Here is a 23,072-nt window from a genome sequence, read left to right on the forward strand (position 1 = left end):
GTACACTCCCCCACCTACTACACCAGCCCTGGCGTATGCTGCTGTCCGTGGACAGCATTACCCCGTTGCCCTGGACTCCCGATAAGGAACCCTTGGGTGCATCGCAGATGTATGCATCGTACTCTTTCCAGGCCGCGGGTCCGCCTCTGCAGGAAACGACGTCGCATAGGAGGAAGGTATAGGCGGCGCTGGAACCGTAAGTATAGTTTAAGGATAGCCCACCGTGTCGGCTGAGGCAGGGGTCGTTGGGGGACTTGGCGGCATGCAGGGGTGTCTGTCTCTTGTGGCGGTGTGGACCCTGGGTTGGGGGTCCTGATGAGGGTTGTATCGTCGTAGACGGGGGCTTGATGGTGGGGGACCTCCCCGGGATGGCCGTATGGAAGTCCACTCCCCACAGGATGAAGAAACCCATCATGGCCCCGGTTATTCCTACCATGCCGATGATGCAACGTCTATTGGTCCGGGCCTCCTGCGGCGTCAGTGGTGGCCTCATGGTGCAGCCGGGCGAGGTCGCGTTGAACGGTAGCCAGGGTGCGGTCATGTGGGTTGTCGGCCTTGCGGGTGGTAGACAGATGGTGCCAGCGGGCGCCGCTCCTTCCTGAAAGGGAGACAGAGAAGGGGGTGGCCAGAAGTACCTTATAGGGGCCTTCCCACCGTGGCTGAAGGCACTGTCTCTTGTGGACCCTGACCCAGACCCAATCCCCGGGATTAACGAGGACGGGGTTGGGATCTGCGGGGGTCGGGAGGGAGGTGACCTGTGTGTACAAAGCTCGGGAGGCGAGAGTCAGGGCCTGTACATATTCTAAAAGGGCTTCGTCATAATGGTCTAGTACCGGGCCCCTGGGGGGAGAATGTGGCCCGGGCATGGGCCTACCTGTCACTAACTCGAAGGGGCTAAGCCCGGACCGGGAGCTAGGATGGGAGCGCACACTGAACAACGCCAATGGGGGAGCCTCTATCCAGTTCATCTTTTTCTTAGAGGCGTAGCCCGCTAGCTCTTCCTGCAGCAATTGTTGCTGCTGGGGACCCGTGTCCCCAGGATGAACTGCCTTCGCGATCACGCTTTTGAGAGTCCGGTTTGCCCTTTCCACCAGTCCCTGGCTCTGAGGATGGTAGACGGAGCCAAACCGGTGTGCTATTCCTAACGCGGCCTCTACCTCTTGCAATTTGGCGTTAGAGAAATGGGACCCGTTGTCAGAGCAGAGTAGCTTGGGGTAGCCCCAACGGGGAATGATGTCATTTAGCAAAATCTTGACCACGGACGCGCTGTCTTCACGTTTGGTGGGGAAGGCCTCTACCCATTTGGTAAATCTATCGACGATCACCAGGAGGTAGCGTTTCCCCTGGGCGCGGTTGTCCAGCCCCATGTCGGTATAGTCTATGTAGAGTTCTTGGAATGGTAGTTGGGGAACCGGGAAGACTCCTCTAGGGGGTTTGTGGGTTGGGCGTGGGTTGTGTATTTGACAAGCGTGACAGTCTTTGATCACTTCCTGGATGCTGGCTCTCATTTCGGGGTGCCACCAGTCTCGCCGGATTGTCTCCATTGTCGCGGTGATGCCCTGGTGGGTGCGGGAGTGGTGTGACCGAGCCATGAGAGAGAGAGCTCGGGAGCTGAGGGCCGGTTTGCCATCTGAGTAGCGATAGATTTCGGATTCGTCCTGAGTGCATCCTCGTGCGATCCAACAGCTCTTCTCATAAGGACCGGCGTGTTCTTGCATCTCGCCAAGGTATATCAGGAAGTCGCTCATGCTCCTCGGGTATGGCTCCCCGTCTAGGGGGTCCAGCAGGGAAAGAACTAGCGGCGGTGTGTAGCCCCCCGCCTTCTTGGCGGCGGCATCGGCGGCGTTGTTACCGCGGGTGATCAGGGAGTCTCCTTTTGTGTGGCCCTGGCACTTGATGATGGCCACAGATTCTGGTAGCTGGATGGCGAGGAGTAGGCGGACGACGAGGTCCCTGTGCTTCAGGGGCGCCCCTGTAGAGGTCAGCATACCCCGCCTTTCTGCTTGGGTAGCGTTCAGATGGCAGAGCTCGTACACGTAGTTGCTGTCGGTGTAAATGTCGAGGCGTAGGCCCTTCGCGGCTTCGAGGGCTACGACCATGGCCGTGAGTTCAGCCCTTTGGGCCGAGGGATACTCCGGGAGTATCCCCGAGTGTCTGGTGTGACAGACCCCTGTCGGCCCCTGTTCCACCACCGCCCAAGAGGCGATGTTGGTCCCCAGGGCATCCTTGTAGCAGCAGCCGTCGGTGTACCACACTGTTTTGGGTGTTTCTAGGGGTGACCCTTGGAGGTCTGGTCGTGCTCGGAGTTCCGACAGGATGCGAGGCGTGCAGTTGTGGGGGGTGCCGTCCGTGTTTGCGGGATACTCTCCGGTCATATTCACTCCTTTCGTTGAGTAGCTCACCGAGGGATCTGTCAGGGCCTCGGTCAACCGGATCTGGGTGATGGCGGCCGACAGGGTGGAGAGTGAGCTCTCCACCGCAGCCTTAACTCCGTGGGTGGTGTGCACCACCGTGGGGTTGTTCATGGTGAGGAACTGTGTCTTTCGTAGGGCGATGGCGATGGCCATGAGATGTCTGGCGCAGTGAGGGAGTCCTAGGGCCGGAGTGGGTAGGGCCGAGCTGTGGTAGAGGAGGATCCTTCGGGTGCCGGCCTTTGCCTGCCAGAGGGTGGCCGCTACATTTCCGTTCCTCTGTGTGACGTCCAGATGGAAGGGGGTCGTATAGTCGGGGGCTTGGAGGGCGGCGGCTGAGTGGAGGGCCTGCTTCAGCTGATGGAAGGCGGTGTCTTTTCCTGGGTCCCATTCCAGCGGGGCCCGTAGGTGTCGGGCCCCGGCTGTGGTGACCATCTGGCGGAGTTCGGACGTTCGCTCTGTGAAGTCCGGGAGGTACTGGCGGCTGTAATTGCACAGGCCCAGGAAGGCCAACATTTGCTGAACCGTGGCGGGTTTTGGGTAATTCAGGATGGTTTCTCGGGTGTCCTGGGTCATGTCTCTGGTATCTCCTCCGACCAACCTCCCCAGGAATTTCACCTTGGGCCGGACAGCCTGTAGTTTGGGGCGCTTGACCTTGTACCCTGCTTTCCCTAGGGTCTCGAGCAGGGTCTTGGTAGCGTCCACACAGGCTTGTCTGGTAGGCGCAGCGAGCAGGATGTCGTCTACATATTGGACCATAACCACTCCGTCGGGAAGTACGGTGTCCTTGAGGTCCTTCCGCACACAGTCATTGAATATGGTGGGGGTCGATCGGTACCCCTGCGGCATTCGGGTGTAGGTGAGTTTTTCTCCCCTCCAGGTGAAAGAGAAGATGTCTTGTGAGTCTTTGTTCAGGGGGATGCAGAAGAAGGCGTTGGCCAGGTCTATTGCAGAGAACCAGAGGTGGTCGGGGCTAACTACGTGGAGCGCCACATGCGGGTTTGGCACCCTCTCGGGGGGTCCTTCCGTGGCGTCGTTTACTAGACGGAGATCATGGGCCATCCTCCACGTGAGTCCGTCCGCCTTTTTCACTGGGAGAATCGGGGTGTTCCAAAGGGACTGAGAGGGTCGGAGCACTCCTGCCTCTTTGAGGCCCTGAATGGTGGCCGTGATCCCTGCTTCTGCCTCGGGTCTGACCTTGTACTGGGGCTGGTGAATCGGGGATTGATCGGGTTTGATAGGTATTTGGATGTTGTGCTGGGGGGTAAACCCCATGTCGTAGGCGCCGGTGGCCCAGAGCTTCTGAGGGAGGTTGTCTAGCATGATTTTTACGTCGGGGTCTTCGGCTTCCAGGGGGCTGGGGGTGTCGACATCCTCGGGGGTGAGCGGTCGTTCGCGCTCCACTCGTTCTGCCACCCCCCAGGAGGCCGTCTGGGGGAAGGAGACTCGGATCAAGCCTCTGTCAGGGGCTAGGTGTATGTGTGGGTTATCGGTGGGGACCCACTCTCGTACTTGAGTCGCCTGGCAGACCATGGGCCCCAGCTTCATGGCCGTGTGGTGCTTGGCTACTGCCAGGGTCACGTGTGGTCGGGACTCGGGTTTGAGACGGTACCAGTATTCTTGATCCGGGGTGAGAAGGGTGGGGGCCGCCACCCCCTCAGGTCCGATGTACATTGCTTCATAGAGGCACTTCTGGCCGGTTCCCTCCATTGTGCGTCTCCATTGTTCGTCGTAGCTCTCGTCTGGGTCACGAAGGACATTGAGGGTCGTGTGGAGGGGGTCGTGCGGTGGGTAGAAGTCCCCCTGTTGATGGATCCAGGGGGCCCACTCTCGATACGTTTCTTCTAGGGGCTTAAGTCCGTCCGGGGTAGTCATGTTCCGGATCCAATATACATCTGACGGGGGGCTCAGGGGCGGGGGTTCATGCACCAGCATCATCTGGAGGGGTTGGTCGGCTTCCGTCGTCATTGTAGTTCCTTCGGGGGAACAGCTGATGAGGCAGTTGATCTTGCTCAGGATGTCTCTACCCATGAGGTTGGTGGGACACTTGGGGGCATATAGGAGGGAGTGGTAGAAGGTTTGCCCCAGGATGGTGAGCGGCAAGGGGGTGGTGAAGGGGTTGGTCTTTTCTATTCCCGAGAACCCCATGGTAGTCAGGGTTCGAGTGGAGAGGGGCGGGATTTCATGGTTCAGGTCCCCGATGGTGGATACTGTGGCTCCTGTGTCGACCATGAAACGAATCGGTGTCTGGTTTACGAGTCCGTCCACCATTGGGGCTCCCGTTCCCAGGTTCACCACCTGAGTCCCTCTCGAGGCTCTCGGGTCTCGTCAATATTGGCCGTTGTATCCCGGGTCCTCCCAGAGAGGGTACATCGGGGTTCCGGGGTTTGAGGCATGCGTCGATCCATTTCCAGGGTTGCCGTAGGGCGGACCGGGTTGCGGTTGACGATCATGTTGGTCGTGTTGCATCCCTGGCTGTCCCTGCTGGGGGCACTCCTTCGCCCAGTGTCCCATGAGCCCACAAATGAAGCAGAGGTAGGACCGAGGGTTTGTATTTGGGGTCCGGCCCCTTCCTTTCCATCTGAGTCCGCCTCTATATCTGGACTGTTGGTTCTGGTACATCCCGGGTCCCGTCTGCGTTGCTGGGTTCGAGGGTGGGTGTGTGGGATATGGGGACGATGGGTACGGGTACGGGTACGGGTACGGCGGGGGTTGGGGCACCCACGCTTGAGTGGGAGGGGCTTGCATCTGGGTCTGAGGGGGTCCGCTGGGCTGTACCAAGGGGTTGGGGGTAGGCGGCGGGGGTTGGGGCACCCACGCTTGAGCGGGAGGGGCTTGCATCTGGGTCTGAGGGGGTCCGCTGGGCTGTACCAAGGGGTTGGGGGTAGGCGGCGGGGCCGGAGGTGTGGCCACTTCGAGGGGCATGATCTCGGAGGCGTGGTCTTTGTTGGGCTCCTTCTTGTCCCGGTTGTGTTCCTGGGTTGCTTTCTTCACGTCCATGCGCAAGAGTCATTTCTTCAGGTCGCGGTCTTCTTTGACGTCCTCGTCCTCCCGGTCTTGCTCCAGGTTCACGTGGTGTGTAACGGCCTCCTCCCAGTCCATGGTGTTCATTCTTCCGAGTCCAATCACTGTTTTGAGGCCTTCGCGGGTCTTGGTGCAGAGACCCGTCTCAACCGCGATCCGGAACATGGCTTCGGTGGCGTCTGAGGCTCCTGGTCGGGTTCCAAATCCGTCTTTCCATCGTTCAGTGGCTCTTGTAAGGTATTCGCCCGCTGATTCACTGGGTTTTCTTTTCAGGCCGGTCATGCATGCTGCTGAGTTCTGAGGGGGGTAGAGGCCCCTCAGGGCCTCCCACCATATGGGGCGGAAGGGGTCGAAGGAGGAGTCGTCCGGCTCTCTGGTGGTTCTGGCCGCGGTTTCCACGTCGTTGACGGCTCGGGGTCCTTCTCCTCTCATGAGGACCGCTCGGATGTCCCCCATGGTGAGCCGGTCAGCTGTGGTCAGTCGCTCGAGGTTTCTGATCCACTTGCCTGCCCCCTGTTTAATTGGGGGAAGGTCTTCCACTACTCCCTTGAGGTCGCGGTGGGTCCAGGGAACGTACATTGCTCGTCCTGCAGGGGTGTCCATTAGCGGGTACATCAATTCTGGGCCCTCATCCAGGTCGCGGTTCGTCCGGCGGCTGAGGGCTTGGCTCCGTTGTATCGGGGGGCCAGCTTGTGGAGTGCTGGTGATGGCCGTGGTCGTGATCGGGGTTTCGGTACTTCGGGCTTGTGATCTGCCCGGGCCAATTGTCCCGCGGATTGCGCCTCTTCCCCACCTCTGGTCTCTGCCTTCGTCCCTTTCCCGCAGCCGTCGAGACAGAAGCTGGACTTCTGTGTCGATGCTGTGGGTCATTCTTTCCATCGCTTCTTGTTTCCATTTTATTCCCGGTGGGTCCCATTCCAAGGTGTCTGCGTCATCATCATCTGTTTCCTCGTGTCTTGCGTGTCTCCCTTGGGGAATTCCGGAGTGTCTTCTCATTTCTTCTGTTGCTCCTGCCACTTCTGCTTCTTCTTCTTTAGACGATAGGTTGATCAGGAAGGAGGCCAGGTCCAATACGCTGGCGCCAGGGGCGCAGATCCGTGTCCGTATCCTTTCTGCTGTCGGCTGGGCTCGCTCTGGTGGTGGTAGCCTGGTTTCGGGGGCCTGGGCTTGGCTGTAGCTTGAGGAGGGGGGTGTCCAGTTCTCGGCGCCGGGTGGTTCTTGCCCCAATGGCCCGGCTCTTCCTGGTATCATCGGGCATGGGGAGGAAGCTGTCGTCGGCTTCAGGCTTTTCTCGCTTTGTGGGTGGTTTCTCTTTGTGAAGTAGACCCCTTCTTTGGCTCGTTCCGGTTCCAGGGGGGGGGGGGTTTTGCCAGGTCACCGTGACCGGGGACTGAGGTGTGGCGTGGGTTATTTCGATAACTGGGTACATGAGATGGGGGGGCGCAGGGACCTGGGGAGGACCCATCTCGGTGCCACTTACTCCATCTGCGGGTACCTGGGTGGGCAGGGGCGGGAAATCGGTCGGGGCATAGGGGAGGGAGTGGTTGTACGGAGGTGGGCGGGCCTGCACATCGGCCTTCGGTAGGGAGGGATAAAGCGGAGCTGTCAGGCTTGGTTGGGGAGGGGTTAGATAGACTGGGGCTATCAGGTTCGGTTGGGGAGGGGTTAGATAGACTGGGGCTATCAGGTTCGGTTGGGGAGGGGTTACTTGGTCCGCTAGGAAGGGATTCCTGGCGGAGGGGGCTGGTTTTAGGGTGTGGGGCGGGAGGCAAGAGGCCAATGCATTTAATACTAAGATTCTCTTTTGTTTTATCCGGTCTTGGGCTCCGAGTGCATCTGTTCGTCCCGCCTTGGTTCCAGCGTTGTCGCGGCGGACCTTTGCCTGCTCATACTGGCTGCCAATGTGCGCGTGTATGGCGGCCCGGCCGGTCTGGTCGAGGGGTCCCATTCGGATCACGCCCTCTTTCTGCCAGGTTTTAATGTAGGCATCACATCGTTCCTCCCATTTCTTCCGGTCTTGGCCTTTCAATATTTTTCCCGGTTCAGCGTTGAGGCACAACCAGCCCAGCGCTCTGGTTCGTTGCTCGTCCGACATGGTGGGCGTGTTCGCCGTTTCTTCTTACAGCAGCCTGGTGTGGGGGTGGTCGGGGTCGTGGACGCCTTTGCACTGAAGGCCGGGTGCGGGGAGGTTTGTCTTTTTATCTTTATTAGTAACTGGGATAATTCTTCTAGCAGGGGGTGATCGAGAGTCGGGGTTGGATTGGTATTGATGCTGTCCAGTAGGGGGCGGTATAGTTGGGGAAGGGCAGGGTTGGAGTGGTCCAGTAGGGGGCGCTGTAGTTGGGGAAGGGTAAGGTTGGAGTGGTCCAGTAGGGGGCGCTGTAGTTGGGGAAGGGTAAGGTTGGAGTGGTCCAGCAGGGGGCGCTGTAGTTGGGGAAGGGTAAGGTTGGAGTGGTCCAGCAGGGGGCGCTGTAGTTGGGGAAGGGTAAGGTTGGAGTGGTCCAGTAGGGGGCGCTGTAGTTGGGGAAGGGTAAGGTTGGAGTGGTCCAGTAGGGGGCGCTGTAGTTGGGGAAGGGTAAGGTTGGAGTGGTCCAGTAGGGGGCGCTGTAGTTGGGGAAGGGTAAGGTTGGAGTGGTCCAGTAGGAGGCGCTGTAGTTGGGGAAGGGTAAGGTTGGAGTGGTCCAGTAGGGGGCGCTGTAGTTGGGGAAGGGTAAGGTTGGAGTGGTCCAGTAGGAGGCGCTGTAGTTGGGGAAGGGTAAGGTTGGAGTGGTCCAGTAGGGGGCGCTGTAATTGGGGAAGGGTAAGGTTGGAGTGGTCGAGTAGGGGGCGCTGTAGTTGGGGAAGGGTAAGGTTGGAGTGGTCCAGTAGGGGGCGCTGTAGTTGGGGAAGGGTAAGGTTGGAGTGGCCCAACTTTTGGCGGAGGGGGAGGTGTGGCTTGGGACTGAGTGAGAGAACTCAGAAAATGGCGGCCGTGATGCTATAACTCTGTGTGGCCTGTCTAACACACGAGAGCGGATGAGAGACTAGGGGGTAACTTTTGTCACTCTTGGAGGAGGAGAACGAGAAAAAGGAGGAAAAAACAGGGGGGAGGGAAGCAAAAAACAACAACAGGGCCTAAAGACGTTATTCAATACATCCAGATATTCTTCATAGCCAATAATCGTTATCTATCTTTATTGATTAATCTGCTTCAACAGACTAAACCGTCAACCAACGCGGAAAAGAGATGTTGTTTAGTATCGTAGTTTATCAATGCGACAGGTCCGGCAGTAATTCAAAGAAACACGGAGAAAAAAGAGATATAATTTATCCTTGTCACTTGTCTAGGTCTAGTTTTAACGGTTCAAACAGTAAATTGAAGCGACACAGTAAAAAAGGTTATTTATCATTGTCAATTTATCTATTTCCACAGGTTACGCCATAGAGCAACGTAATACGTCAGAGAGACATTATTCATTATTATTAATCTATCTATTCTTACTTTTACCCGTTTTATCGGGCAAAGATAGAGCGGACCACGCATACACACTCACTGATTCACTCACAGATTCCCTCTTTCTCGCAGACGCACACAGAAACATATCGACAGACTTCTCATTCTGTGTCCCGCACCCACAATCATCAGACACGGCAAAATAGCGTTGAGCATAGCAAAGCAAGCAAGCGTTACACACATAGCCGGGTTATCATTAATTGATTTATTTCCATATTTTAGCCGGCCCACAAATACGCTCGCTCTCTTTCTTTCTCTCTCTCTGGGCCTCTTACACACACACACACACACACACACACACACACACACACACACAGCCACTCCGTCTCTCTCTTACTCGCGCATACACACACTGTTTCTCTTTGCAAAGGGACTTTAACCCTGATAAAGGACTCCAACCTTCTCACCACATAGAATTATTTAATACACAAACGCCGGTGGGGATACTAAACCCTCTTTAACACGCCGGTGGGGATACTAAACCCTCTTCAAAACGCCGGTGGGGATACTAAACCCTCTTTAACACGCCGGTGGGGATACTAAACCCTCTTCAAAACGCCGGTGGGGATACTAAACCCTCTTTAACACGCCGGTGGGGATCACAACTCTCTTAAAATGCCGGTGGGGATACTAAACCCTCTTTAACACGCCGGTGGGGATACTAAACCCTCTTCAAAACGCCGGTGGGGATACTAAACCCTCTTTAACACGCCGGTGGGGATCACACACACCCATTACTTGGCCATCGGTAGTCTTGTATCACTATGCCCGATTCTTATAGGCCCTATGGTCTCGAGGGTATTCTTTCACCATGCAACGAGCCGATATTCGATGTGTCACGCATTCAGGGTCAATCGGGTTTTTATGGGGAAATGCTGGGGTGCAGTTCTATTCGTCCCCACGAGATATCCCGTAGCGAACCGTTCTCACAGTCTCACCTCCTAATGTGGTTCCTATATAACTATGCAGAGTTTGGATTTTATCAACAGGTTCTGCCTACCTTTTGTTGGGCGCGCGCGAGGTGAGACTGCAGGAATCGGTCCGGTGCTCCGGGGTCCCGAGGTCGTGCCGCTCTCCGTCTCTCGTTTCCCAGTTGCGGTCCAATTTAGAAAAAATCACGTCGTGGGTCACCAAATTGTAGGGAAAAACGGTCTGTCTAGTTACTGGACCAGATAAAATGAGACGGAGAGGTAATAAAGTCTGTCAGCACGAGGACCTTGGATTTATTAAGTAAAGTGGCAACGGTTATACAGAGTCATAAGCGTGAGAAATCGAATATGTCTAAGTCCCTAATCAGCGCTGATGGTTCGTCCGGAGCTTCGCCTCCGTGGAAGGTCTGCTTCAGAAGAAGGTGAAGAGTCCCTGTGTGATACAGTCTTATACTGTATCTTCCTCCTGATGAGGTGTGTGCGTTTGAGGTGTGTGTGGTTCTGTGTGTTTTTGCTTGGCCTTTGCTCCCAGGCCCTGCTGTGTATGCCTCCTAACGGGGGAGAGCTCCTCGTGTCTTGGGTGTGATAAATTAAACCGGGGGGTGCCCCCCCCGAAATGTGGCTTCTCAGGCCCTGGTGTGGTCTGGGGTATCTCTTGGTTCCTCCTGACAGGGAAGAGCTCTCAAAATGTCTCCTGTGTGGTAAATTAAGCCGGGGGGTGCCCCCCCCGAAATGTGGCTTCTCAGGCCCTGGTGTGGTCTGGGGTATCTCTTGGTTCCTCCTAACAGGGAAGAGCTCTCAAAATGTCTCCTGTGTGGTAAATTAAACCGGGGGGTGCCCCCCGAACTGTCTCGTGTGTGATAATTTAATGTGGCTCTCCCGTTCTTGAGGATGACTGGTGCATTGTCTGAGTGTCCACCATCTGCCAGCCTGGGAAATGGGGCCTTCGGCTCCGGCCTTGACCTGACTATATTCTCATGTATGTGTTATGTGTTAAAAGTTGACTATATTGTAAGGTGACTGCCATGTGATGTGCTCATTAAGCTAGGGTAGGAGTTAGCTATATTTATAATGTACATGTGATGTACTCAGCAGGTTATTTTGCCCAACAAGCGCTTGTTGATCGATTGTGTGGGTCCCTTGCCGGCATCCAAGTCTGGTGCGGTTCACATGTTGACAGTGATGTGTCAGACCACGAGATATCCCGCTGCATACCAGTTGAGAAGCATCAACACGAAGTCAATTGTAAAAGCTCTCTCGCAATTTATTTCAGTGTTTGGTATCCCTAAAGTTATACAATCGGATAGAGGTAGCGACTTTACGTCCAAGATGTTTGCAGAAGTTTTAAAACATCTTCGAATAAAACACAGTTTGAGCAGTGCGTACCACCCTCAGAGCCAGGGAGCTCTTGAGCGGTTTCATCTCACACTAAAATCGTTGTTGCATGGGTACTGTTCGGAGCTCCAGCGCGACTGGGAGGATGGCCTTCCATGGTTACTGTTGGCTGCTCGGGAAGTGTTGCAAGACAGTCTTGGGTTTAGTCCAAACGAATTGGTATTCGCGCATAAAGTACGTGGGCCGCTCTCAGTGTTAAAAGATGGCTTGCAGGAGTCTGAGCCTCCGGTCAATCTTATTGATTATATAGATGGCTTTCGTCGCAGATTGTTTTTAGCGTGGCAGTGTGCTGCGAAAAATCTGTGTAAATCACAAGCGCGGATGAAGAAAGTGTTTGACCGAAAAGCGGAGCCTAGGCTCTTTAGTCCAGGCGACCAGGTTTTAGCCCTGTTGCCAATACCTGGCTCACCGTTTCGTGCGCGATTTACCGGTCCGCATGTAGTTGTTCGTCAAGTGGCAGAGCTTGATTATTTAATTGCTACACCAAACCGGAGAAAATCAACTCAGCTCTGACATGTCAATTTATTAAAACGGTATTACACTCAGTCACCCAGGGTGGAGGTGTCTGTTGAAAAGGTTAATGCTGTTGTTCTAGCTGTTGCCGGTGGCGTGGTTTCAGACTCTCCTCCGGTGGCAGAGGAGGTGGAGGATGAAGGCGGCCCCGATGACAGTATTTTGTTACCACGGTTAAAAAAAATTCTGAGATGCTTCAAAATCTGGATGGCCTGGTAGGTCATATGCCTGATAGCCAGAGGGAGGTATTAAAGTCTTTGATTTTTTCCTTTTCTTCTTTGTTCTCCGATACTCCGACATGTACGGATCTGATTGAGCACGACATTGAGGTGGGAGACGCTGTGCCCATTAAACAACGGTTTTATCGTGTTCCATTAGTCAGGGCAAAAATCTTGGAGGGGGAGGTCCAGTATTTGCTGGAAAATGGCCTGGCTAAACCTTCTTATTCTAGCTGGGGTTCACCATGCCTGTTGGTGGCTAAACCAGACTCAACCTTCAGATTTTGCACCGATTACCGCAAGGTAAATCAAGTGACTAAGGCCGACTCTTTCCTCTGCCTCGAATAGAGGATTGTGTGGACCGCGTGGGGTCTGCTAGATCTTCTAAAAGGTTACTATCAAATACCGTTAACACCGCGTGCGCAGGAGATAGCGGCCTTCGTTACACCATCAGGTCTCTACTCCTATAACGTCATGTCATTTGGTTTAAGAAATGCCCCTTCAAGTTTTCAGAGGCTTATGAATCAGGTTATCTCTGGCCTTGAGGGTTGTGCTGTATACCTAGACAACGTGGTTATTTATAGTGATACGTGGGAGTCTCATTTGTTGCGTCTGTCTGCTTTGTTCGCAAGGTTTGTCAAAGCTAATTTGACAGTAAATTTGGCAAAGTGCGAGTTTGCAAGGGCCACTGTGGTCTATTTGGGGAAGGTAGTAGGGCAGGGAGAAGTGCGGTGTTGGGAAAAATAACCTGCTGAGTACATCACATGTACATTACAAATATAGCTAACTCCTACCCTGGCCTGATGAGCACATCACATGGCAGTCACATTACAATATAGTCAACTTTTAACACATAACACAAACATGATAATATAGTCAGGTCAAGGCCAGAGCCAGGGCCCCATTTCCCAAGCAGGCAAATGGTAGACACTCCGACAATGCACCAGTCATCCTCAAGAACGGGAGAGCCACATTAAATTATCACACAGGAGACATTATGACTCTGTATAACCGTTGCCACTTATCTTAATAAATCCAAGGTCCTCGTGCCGACAGACTTTATTACCTCTCCGTCTCATTTTATCTGGTCCAGTAACTAGACAGACCGTTTTTCCCCTCAGCGGCCAGTACGAGACAAAGTGACAGCCATTGATGGGTTTCCTCGTCCTTCAACAAAAAAGGAATTGATGAGATTCCTGGGCATGATTGGCTATTATCTGAGTTTTTGTGTAAACTTTTCAGTGGTGGCGTCCCTCACCAACTTGTTGAAAGGCAAGACTCAATTCAATTGGACACCTGAGTGTCAACAGGCATTCGACAATGCTAAACTGTTACTGAGCACTGCACCTGTCCTGGCGGCTCCTCGGCTTGACCGTCCCTTTAAAATCCAGGTGGACGCAAGCCAGGTGGGGGCGGGCGCTGTGCTGTTGCAGGTCGATGACCAAGGATTTGACCGTCCAGTTTGTTACTTTTCCAAAAAGTTCAACAAACACCAGTTCAATTACTCAACCATTGAGAAAGAAGCATTGGCATTGGTGTGGGCGCTTCTACATTTTGATGTGTATGTGGGGGGGTGGTGCCCAACCAGGGGTCGTCTTCTCTGATCACAATCCCTTGACTTTTTTACATTCATTGCAGAACCCAAATAAACGCTTGATGGGTTGGGCTTTGTTTTTACAACCGTATCATTTGCAAATTTACCATATTCGAGGTGTGGAGAATGTAATGGCCGATGCGCTGTCTCGTGCGCTGTAAAGTTGTTTTGCCTGTCATTTCTCTTTTTCCCAATAGCTGTCCTCATCTTGAACTGGACAGGAGGTGGAGAGTGGTGATGGTGTGCAGAGACCCAGTGTGAGGTTGTATGGGGTTGCAGAGTGTAGCCTATTTGACAGATCGGTTGAGGATGGTGAATAAAGTGTTATTGTCCCATTTGATGTTTTTGGGGGGTTTTATTTGAATGGTTTTGGGTGTATACTAAAATGACAGAATCCCATCTCGGTGGGCTTCTGTTTTAAGGGGGGGGATATGATACAATGTCTTGCTTTTTAAAAAATGTATGATGACTATATGCTCTGTAAGGTGACCTTGGGTGTCTTGAAAGGCGCCTCTAAATTAAATGTATTATTATTATTATTATTATTATATGTGACGGCCCAGTTAACCCCGCCCACGGGCAGATTGGATTATTGGTGTTCTCCTTGTCTCTGCTCAGGTGCGTGTGATTGGCTGTGTTTAGTAGAATACTCCTATACTGATCCACACCACATCTTGAGTTCTTCCATTACACTGACTTACACCACACCTTATATATAAGGTTAATGATCTGGCAGCCGTTGGCAGCCGTTGTTGTCTAGTTGTTTAATAAATGTCCTTATTATGATTGAAATTTGCGTGGTCTCCCCTTCTATGTGGCGTACCTAGAGCCAGTACGTTACAGCCTGTTTACAATTCCCAAATCAGTGGTGTTCCGTAAATTTCATATTCAAACCACACTGGGTGAGTCAATAGAACTCCCTCAAGATCACTTGGCCAAGTACATTTGGTATCAATGATAATGTGTCATTCAATTTGATATCTCATTCAACTTAAATTGGAGTGGATAAAAGTGTGATTAATCGCGAGTTGACTGACCAAACAATGCGATTAAAACTTGTAATCTTTGTCCAGCCGTAATAAACACATTATTGATGGAGATGGTTTCCCCTATTTTGTCCTTTAATCGTATTCCTTTGCAAAGATTGACAATGAATGGTTTAACAAATACCTTCATGAATGACGTGTGTGTGTGTGTTACAGTTGTGTTGTGACGCTATAATCAACGTAGCAGACTAGTTGACGACTACTGCCGCACAGCCTGGTGTGAGGTTTGTCCCATTTCGCTTTCCGTACATCCAGCTGTTTTCGATTTGCGTTTCTTTCTCAAGTACGTACGGTAACATAGCAACTATGCACGGCTCATCAGTAAATCAGCGTAAGAGGGAACAGGAACTGGGGGGGAACCAAATCGGATGCTACACCGGCTGTGTTTCACAACGGCAGGAGGAAGGCAGTCACTGGATTCCTCCGAATGCGGCGATGGCGACTCCATTGTCGGGGTCGAGCATCCCGGCGACTCCAAAAGGTCATCCGTCTCGATGGCTCCCTCGATGCAGCGCGTGGCGGGCGAGCCACCCCAGATCTCATGGCAAAGCTCATAAAAAAGCATCACCACACGCCCTTGGCCACTTCGACGCCCTGTGTTCACTGCCCCTCGGTATTTCGAAAGGATGTTCTTGAGTTTGCTCGTGAGCTGCGTTTTCGTAATGGCCATGGCATCGTGAGGGAAGTCTTCAGTTGCCTCCTTGGGATACTGGTCCCGCAATGCCTTCAACAAGTCTGTATATTTGGACTGGCAGGACTCCTAGTCGACATTCTGTTGCAATTTAGTTACTTTATAATCTAATGTGAGCCGCAACAGCATCTCTCACTCATGGTCAGACCAGACAAATAACTCTTTGTGCGCATGCTCGCCTCTTGTTCTTATTTATTTTTCTTCTGGATTTTTGTAGCAGAAGCAGCGCCCCTTATGGGCCTTGTTACGTATTTTAAGAACCTAAGCTACCCACACATAGACCCTATGAAGCAGGACCAAACATAGACCGTAAATACTATACATAGCCACAAGGGGAGCAAGACCTTATTGAAGGCTGCTCCACCACAGAGGACATCACCTTTAGTTAGGTGAAGAAGCCGAAGCCATTACCTCACCCCGGCCACGCCCACTACATAGGACACGCCCACTTGACGTGCTCAAGCGGGTGATTCGAAGGAAACAGCCCCAGAATCTCTTGGCAGCCCATAGGATAGGGTTAATATACCTTAGGTCAGCTGGGAGTCACTCGGCACGTGTCCAGATATGCTTCAACCTCCTTTTGCTTCAGTCAGTTTACCATACCGAATTACTTTACCAATTAAAGTAACTGTTAAAAGCTATCCTTTGGATTTGATCACTTTCCTTGAAGAACTCTGCAGCCTGGAATGTTTACTACAGAATTTCTACAGATCTACCCGGTTTCGCTTTACGCCTCGTTTCCACATACGTACATTCTCGCATGCAATCCAACTGTCTCAGACCGAAAGTCCATTCATTCCTATGTGATTCTCCGTAATGTCCGTTTTTCTCTCAGAGACTCCTCCCCTCCGTAAAATCTCTGTCCAGTATGTCCGTAATATATGTTCAAAAAATGTAACTTTCGCCGTTGTTTTACGGAGATACCGTATGAAAGTTTTGCTAGCTCGCTTGCTTTTGATTTTCAGTTTGAGTGAATAAAAAGACAAATTGTGAGTATTTCTATTTTTGGATCCTCTATACTTCATCATTTTCATATGAAATGGTTATAGCCTATTAGATCAGTTTAATATATCATGTTTTACATAAGTAACAGTCAGATATCTGTTTGATCATTCGCTTCAATGAGTTTAATATAAAATAGTCAGATTTTTTTTTGGTATATTGATTGTATTATTTGTATAGGCCTAATTTATGGCTATGGATACCCCTAATTATATAATTATAGTCTACTGCTGTGATTTCCCTCAATAATTTTAGTGCTCATTTTTATTTTTGTTAAATAGACTTTGCGATGACACCAACACGAGTGAGAGTGCTTGCCATCGCTTATCTGTATTGGCGCAATCGCCAGAGATGGCAGAAACGCAGGGCATCCTGCTGGACAAGGCAGTTTTTGGCCAAGCTCTTGGAGTTTGGCGCTTATCACCGACTGGTCCAGGAGCTGCGACTCAGGGATGGAGATGCTTTCAAGAACTTCTTCCGACTGCCCAAGCTGCTGTTCGATTCTGTTCTATCCGTCGTGGGTCCAAAAATCGCTCGGCAGGATGCCACCTACCGCCAGGCGATCTACTCTGCGGAGCGCCTGGCAATCTGTTTGAGGTAAGCTTATTGATAGGACTATAATTTTGATACAAGGTGCATTTTGAACAGATAACATGAACATGTTAGTCAAAATAAAAAGCTTGCATGTTTTATGTTCGAAATACTTTATATTATTTTATTAAAGAGATATAGGCTACACACTAATATAGCCTACACACACACATACACACATACAGTAATGCCATCAGATGTTGACATTAGTATTTGGTGATATATACGTACAGAAAACAGCACAATTTACAGCTTGTTAAGAGCAAGATGTGTGTGGCATGTCTAAGCATTGATTACATTGTAATCAAAATCGCTGCAGCCTTTAATAGTAATTTACCTGTAATGTAACATTATTTTTGTCTTTCTGATTTTAGATACCTGGCAACAGGGGACTCTTACAAGTCCTTGGGGTACAGCTTTCGGGTTGGTGTTTCCACAATCTCATGCATCGTGCCAGAGGTCGCAAATGCGATCAGGGACGGCTTTGTGAGAACTCACATGCAGATGCCAAAAGAGGAGGAATGGAGAGCCATCGCAGAGTAGTTCGAGAAGGAGTGGGACTTTCCCAACTGCATTGGTGCAATAGATGGGAAACACGTCACGATCCGGGCTCCACCCTGCTCAGGTTCCATGTACCACAATTATAATGGGACCTTCTCGATTGTGTTGCTGGCAGTAGTGGATGCAAACTACTGTTTCAGGATGGTGGACGTCGGTGCCTATGGGAAAGGGAGTGATGGCGGTACCCTGAGAGCATCTGCCTTCGGAAAAGCCCTTCAAGCAGGCACACTCCACATCCCAGCTGACAGAAGCCTTCCTGGTGCTCCCGAGCTTGGTGAGATGCCACACGTGTTTGTGGGGGACGAGGCCTTCCCTCTGTAGAAGCACATCATGAGGCCGTACCCTGGAAACAACCTGACAAGGCAGAAGTGGTTGTTCAACTACCGTCTGTCTCGGGCTCGTCTGGTGGTCGAGTTTGCCTTTGGGATCCTTGCATCCAGGTTCTGCATGTACTACAGAGTGATGGGGCAAAATCCTGAGCATGTTAAAGCCTGTGTAAAGGCAACCTGCTGAGGTCAACAGAGGCCACACCTCCATCAAGTGACGAAGCAGTCCCCTTGGAAGGAGGCAGGCATCTTGGAACAAACAACTCCACCAAGGAAGTGATGCAGGAGAGGGAGAGGTTCATGACCTATTTCAACAGCGCTGCTGGCGAGGTTTCATGGCAGAATAATATAGTTTGATACCATCGTCTTCATAAAAAAAAGGCCCTTCTAAGGGCCACTCACATCAATAAAGAGCAAACTTTGCATACTCTATCCCTAAAACCCATATGAATTTGTACAGTATACCCTTCTGAACACACATCTTCACTGTGTTATGAATAAATATTTGCATAGGTTATGATAGGATATTTTTTTCAGGCTGATAAAGTAAATTTGTTGTTTGTCATATAATCTTGTCATATAGTTTGCTCTATGAGTACTTGTAACATTGTTGTATTTACTTTAAAGTGAAAATAACCAAATCATAAACAATCTTAATTCATAAAGTCATTTTATTTAATTAAAAAAAATAGAACTGTAACATTTTAAATGAAAAGAACAGGAGTCACAAGGTCACAGGAGTTTGTTCTGAAAAAGCCAAATGACAAAAAGACAGAACAGCCAGGTTATAGTGACAGGTCAATCAAGTCAGGGAAATATTTGCAATAACAATTAACAGGTATATTGTAACCATTGCCCACTTACATTGAAACTCTGCCTCATACATCAGGCGATGTATCTGGAGCTTTAAGAGTGCCTTCTTGCTAAGCTCCAGCCGCAGTGATGGCAGGAGGCTTAGCAGGAAATGGTGGTCCTCATCCACGACAGGAATAGTAGGGAGACTGGGGTCAGCTGTTCTCTCCAGGGCGAGCATCAGGTTTCGCTCAAAGGCTAAGTTGGGTGCCTCTGCCCTTCCAGCCCACTTCTTCCGAGGTATAAAACTCTTTTTCCTATTCGGCATATTGAACGGCCTAATGCGCCTCCTTTTTGAAAAGTCGGACTAACGGACCTTCGGACCAATGGGTTTCGTTTTCGGAACATTGAACCGTCGGAATAGTGGAATGTCGATCTCATGGGAAATATTTCGGAACAGTGAGACGTCGGAATTACGGGCAGGCCCCCCCTATAGTCCCATCTTGAATTTAATAGACCATTCTCGTTGCTTCGAGGAAGTCTGGTGGTGTCCGTATATAATAAATAAATAGGCCTATGTTTATTTATTTATTACACGGCTCTTCTCAATGCTGTGGAACGCTCTGTTCACTTGCATGGGCCATTCCGACTTCCGGTGGTGAATTATCTTTTACTTCAGGGCTTAAAGTATTTTTTAAAGTTGTTAAATAAACTAACATCATTACACGGTTACATAAAATAACCTAATCAGCAAAGACAATGGTTTTATAGCCATCATTTAAACGGCATGCTGGTTTCAGCATCCATAGCAACCATCTACGGAGCCCCTCTGGTGACATCTGGGAAAATAAATAAATCTGTTTGCCCGATTTAGTGACCCGTTTTCCCTACTTAATCATCTGTTTTCCTGATTTAGTGATCTGTTTGCATGTCTTAATAATCTGTGGCCACAATTTAATAAATTGCGGGAACAAGATAATTAATTTGTGGCCACAATTTAATAATTCGTGGGAACAAGATAATTATTTTGTAGCTGTTAAAGTATTTCGGCATGGTAACTATGAAATAAAAGGGGGGGAATTGTATCCAACACGCGTGGAGGAAAATACCACAGAGCTATCTCCCGGCTCTCAACGGGGCTGCCATATGTTTCTGACCTCAAATCTGACTCCCGCGCTGGATTGTATCAAATAGGCGTGGCCTATGTGACGTAGGCGTGGCATGTGTGACGTATTGGCTCCGCCCTCCTCACCTGTCTAAAGGTGCTGCCATCTGTGGCTGGAGTAGTTATTGCAGCTTGTGTGTTCAATCTTGCTTCCTAGTGGCTATGTAGGGGTAATGCAGCTTGTGTGTTCGATCCTGCTTCCTAGTGGCTATGTGGGGGCAGCTTATGTGCTTAAAATACATAACAGAAACCATATGAGAGAAGAAATGACTACATACGCCAAAAAATGAGACAGATGGCCAGACTATTGATAACGGCAAAAGCTATAACAACTTTGAAGAGCACCGAAGACCTTGTTATGCCCTGTAACTTTCCGCATGTGATACAGGCAGTTAGATCTGTTGCTGGTTACGATGTCGGAAGCAACTCGTATAAAATCCCATCATTGGCTTTGAAATTGGGACGCAGTTTAGCCAAAGTTGCAGGCATTGTGCAATGCAATGCCATCATTGCAAATCGCCCAGCCGTTGCAGAGTCTGCAAAGCAATTTGCCACTCTACATCAGAGAAAGAGGACAGAGTCCATTTCTGCTGCCCCATTCGGAAACCTTCAACAAGCCTAACGGAATAAACCAGAGGTTTACCCTTTAAAGAGGATGTGTCGGTGCTGCACAAGTTTCTTGCGACTGAGCGTGTTAAGCGTATGAAGGACCTTGAGGAAGAACCCAACAGCAAAAGCTTTGGAAATCTTGCTAAAGTGACTTTGACGCAGGTAGTACTATTTAACAGAAGGCGGGAAGGTGAAGTTTAAAAATGGAGCTTCAGACTTTCACATCCAGGTATCTTACAGAGCTGAATCCAGACATTGTGAGGGGCCTTACTGACTTTGAGAGGAAGCTTGCAAAGCACTTTGAGAGAGTTGAGGTAAAAGGTCAAGAAAGGTTCCAGTGCTTCTAACCACTGACATGATCGCTGCTATGGACCTCCTCATGAAAAGCAGGAAAGAGTGTCAAGTCCACAAAGAAAATGTTTGCACAGCCAGCTGTCCTTTCCCATTACAGAGGCTTTGACTGCTTTCGTAAGTATGCAAAGCAATGTGGGGCAAAGAACCCAGAGGCACTCACCTCAACAAGATTGTGATAACAAGTGGCCACTTTGTAAACACTACTAAATCTGAAAGAAAAAGAAATGGATCAACTTGCCACCTTTCTAGGACATAACATCCGTGTCCATAGAGAATTCTATCGGCTTCCAGAGAGTACCCTTCAGCTCGCAAAAGTCAGCAAACTCTTGATATCAATCGAAAAAGGCAGACTGCCTTACCTGCTGGGGAAAGGGCTTGATGACATTGAGGTAGATTCCTGAAAGTAACATTTTATTTGAAATATAGCTTTTAACCACTTCAAATATAACTATTATAAGTGTTCTTAGTCCTTAATTTAAATAATTTGCCTGAACTGTTTTTTACCCAACCAGATGAAGTAGAAATTAGTGATGATTCCAGCGAAGAAACATACATCCTTGCAAAGGTATCCTGACTTGTATATATGTGGTAATATCTTTAAATTATGTCACATAAATTAACATTTCTTGGGGGATTATCGAAATGATCCTCTATCTGTTTAAAGTAGTAAGTAATTCTACATTCATGATTTTGCATTCAGCTTATGTTTACATCTAAAAATCTAAATTAATATATAATGTAGAATTGCATTTTGCCTGACACTGAGGTTGTTTACAGTGAATAATACAAGCAAGCAAACGTATTGTCAGAAAGCTCATAGAATAACATCAATCATTATTACTTTGCAAAGGCTCAAGAACTGAGACTGCTAGGGACCAGACACTTCTGAGGCACACTCCTGAATCAACCACCCTGGACAACATGGAGGGCACTTCCGAAGTCAACCACCCTGGACAACATGGAGGGCACTTCCAAGTCAACCACCCTGGACAACATGGAGGTCACTCCTGAGTCAACCACCTTGGATAACGTAAACATGAGCAACACACAACCAAGACATGGTAAAATAGTCTCATCCCAAGCTTCTTCAAAGTGCTCCAAAAGAAAGCAAGGTTAGTAAGCATTTTGTATTCATTACTTTATTAGAAAAATGTATTGATAACATCCTATAACTAATAACTAGAATCCTTTGTATCATATGTGTATTAGCAGAGCCATTGTTCCATCAGTTGTATTTTGTTCCATTTAGGAAAGCTGTGAAGGTGAGAAGCAAGTGGACAGGTGAGGAAGTGAAAGCTGTTGAGCGGCATTTGCTTAACTTCATGACAAGCTGCAGAATACCTGGTAAAAAGGACTGTGACTCCTGCCTCCAGGCAGAGCCAGTAGCTCTGAAAGACAGAGACTGGGTTGCCATCAAGTACTACGTACAGAAAAGAAACGTAATAGTCACTCTCACGTCATTTCTAAGGCTCCTTGGTCTTGTCTATCTCCTGCACCTCTGTTGGGTTCATCCAGAAGTATGACATCTGAGTCCTGTAGGAAGTTTAGGTCAAACGTGTTGACTTCTGGTTCTGTTTCTGGGACTGAATATATATTGCGTCCAGCATTTCCTGTGACCTCTGATGTTGTTGCTTCTTCATCTTTGCTATGATCATGATTCTTAGTGTACAGATACAGTCTCAAGAGCTTGACTTTGTTTTTCTCACACAAGTCATCCACGGTGCAATTTTGATTTACTTCGCCTTGTGAGAAATCAAGAATGCTGCGATGATCACTTTCCAGCATTAGTGACTTGCAGAAATCGTTTGGAAAGAAAAGGGATTCTGCCAATAGTTGAATTTCGCTGACTTTAGTGTATCCGTCTACACTGACATGTCTGGTTCCACCTCCCTTCACAGCCCTCACTTGTTTGAATTCATTTTCGATATTGTTGAAGTTCATCCATCCAATTTCAACCCTCTTTAATGGTCTTTTTGCATTTTTAGATCCCTGCATTTTCTCAGAAGTCCCCATAATTTTGACTCCCCTGCTATCCGTGGCAGAAGACTTTGCCCTTACTCTGGTGACTGTTGCGACAGAAGGCAACAGTTGCCAATCCGTCCCCATATTGTGGAATGTATTTTGCGAGATCCTCTTCACTCATCAGTGGAATAACTGAAAAATCAATCTGCAAAAATATATTTAAGTACAATTATTGTGTGTGACAGACACATTTTCCCAATTTAACTACTTCCCCCCCCCCCCCCATTAATGACACATTTTAAAGCTAAATGATTTAACTATTTAACCACAGGAGAAAGACTTAGATAAAAAAAAGAAGCATGTTAAGGTTGATAAAAAATTAAAACTTCAAGTCTC

The sequence above is a fragment of the Gadus morhua genome, chromosome 7 (genome assembly GCF_902167405.1).
Source record: "Gadus morhua chromosome 7, gadMor3.0, whole genome shotgun sequence".
NCBI classification, from domain to species: Eukaryota; Metazoa; Chordata; class Actinopteri; order Gadiformes; family Gadidae; genus Gadus; species Gadus morhua.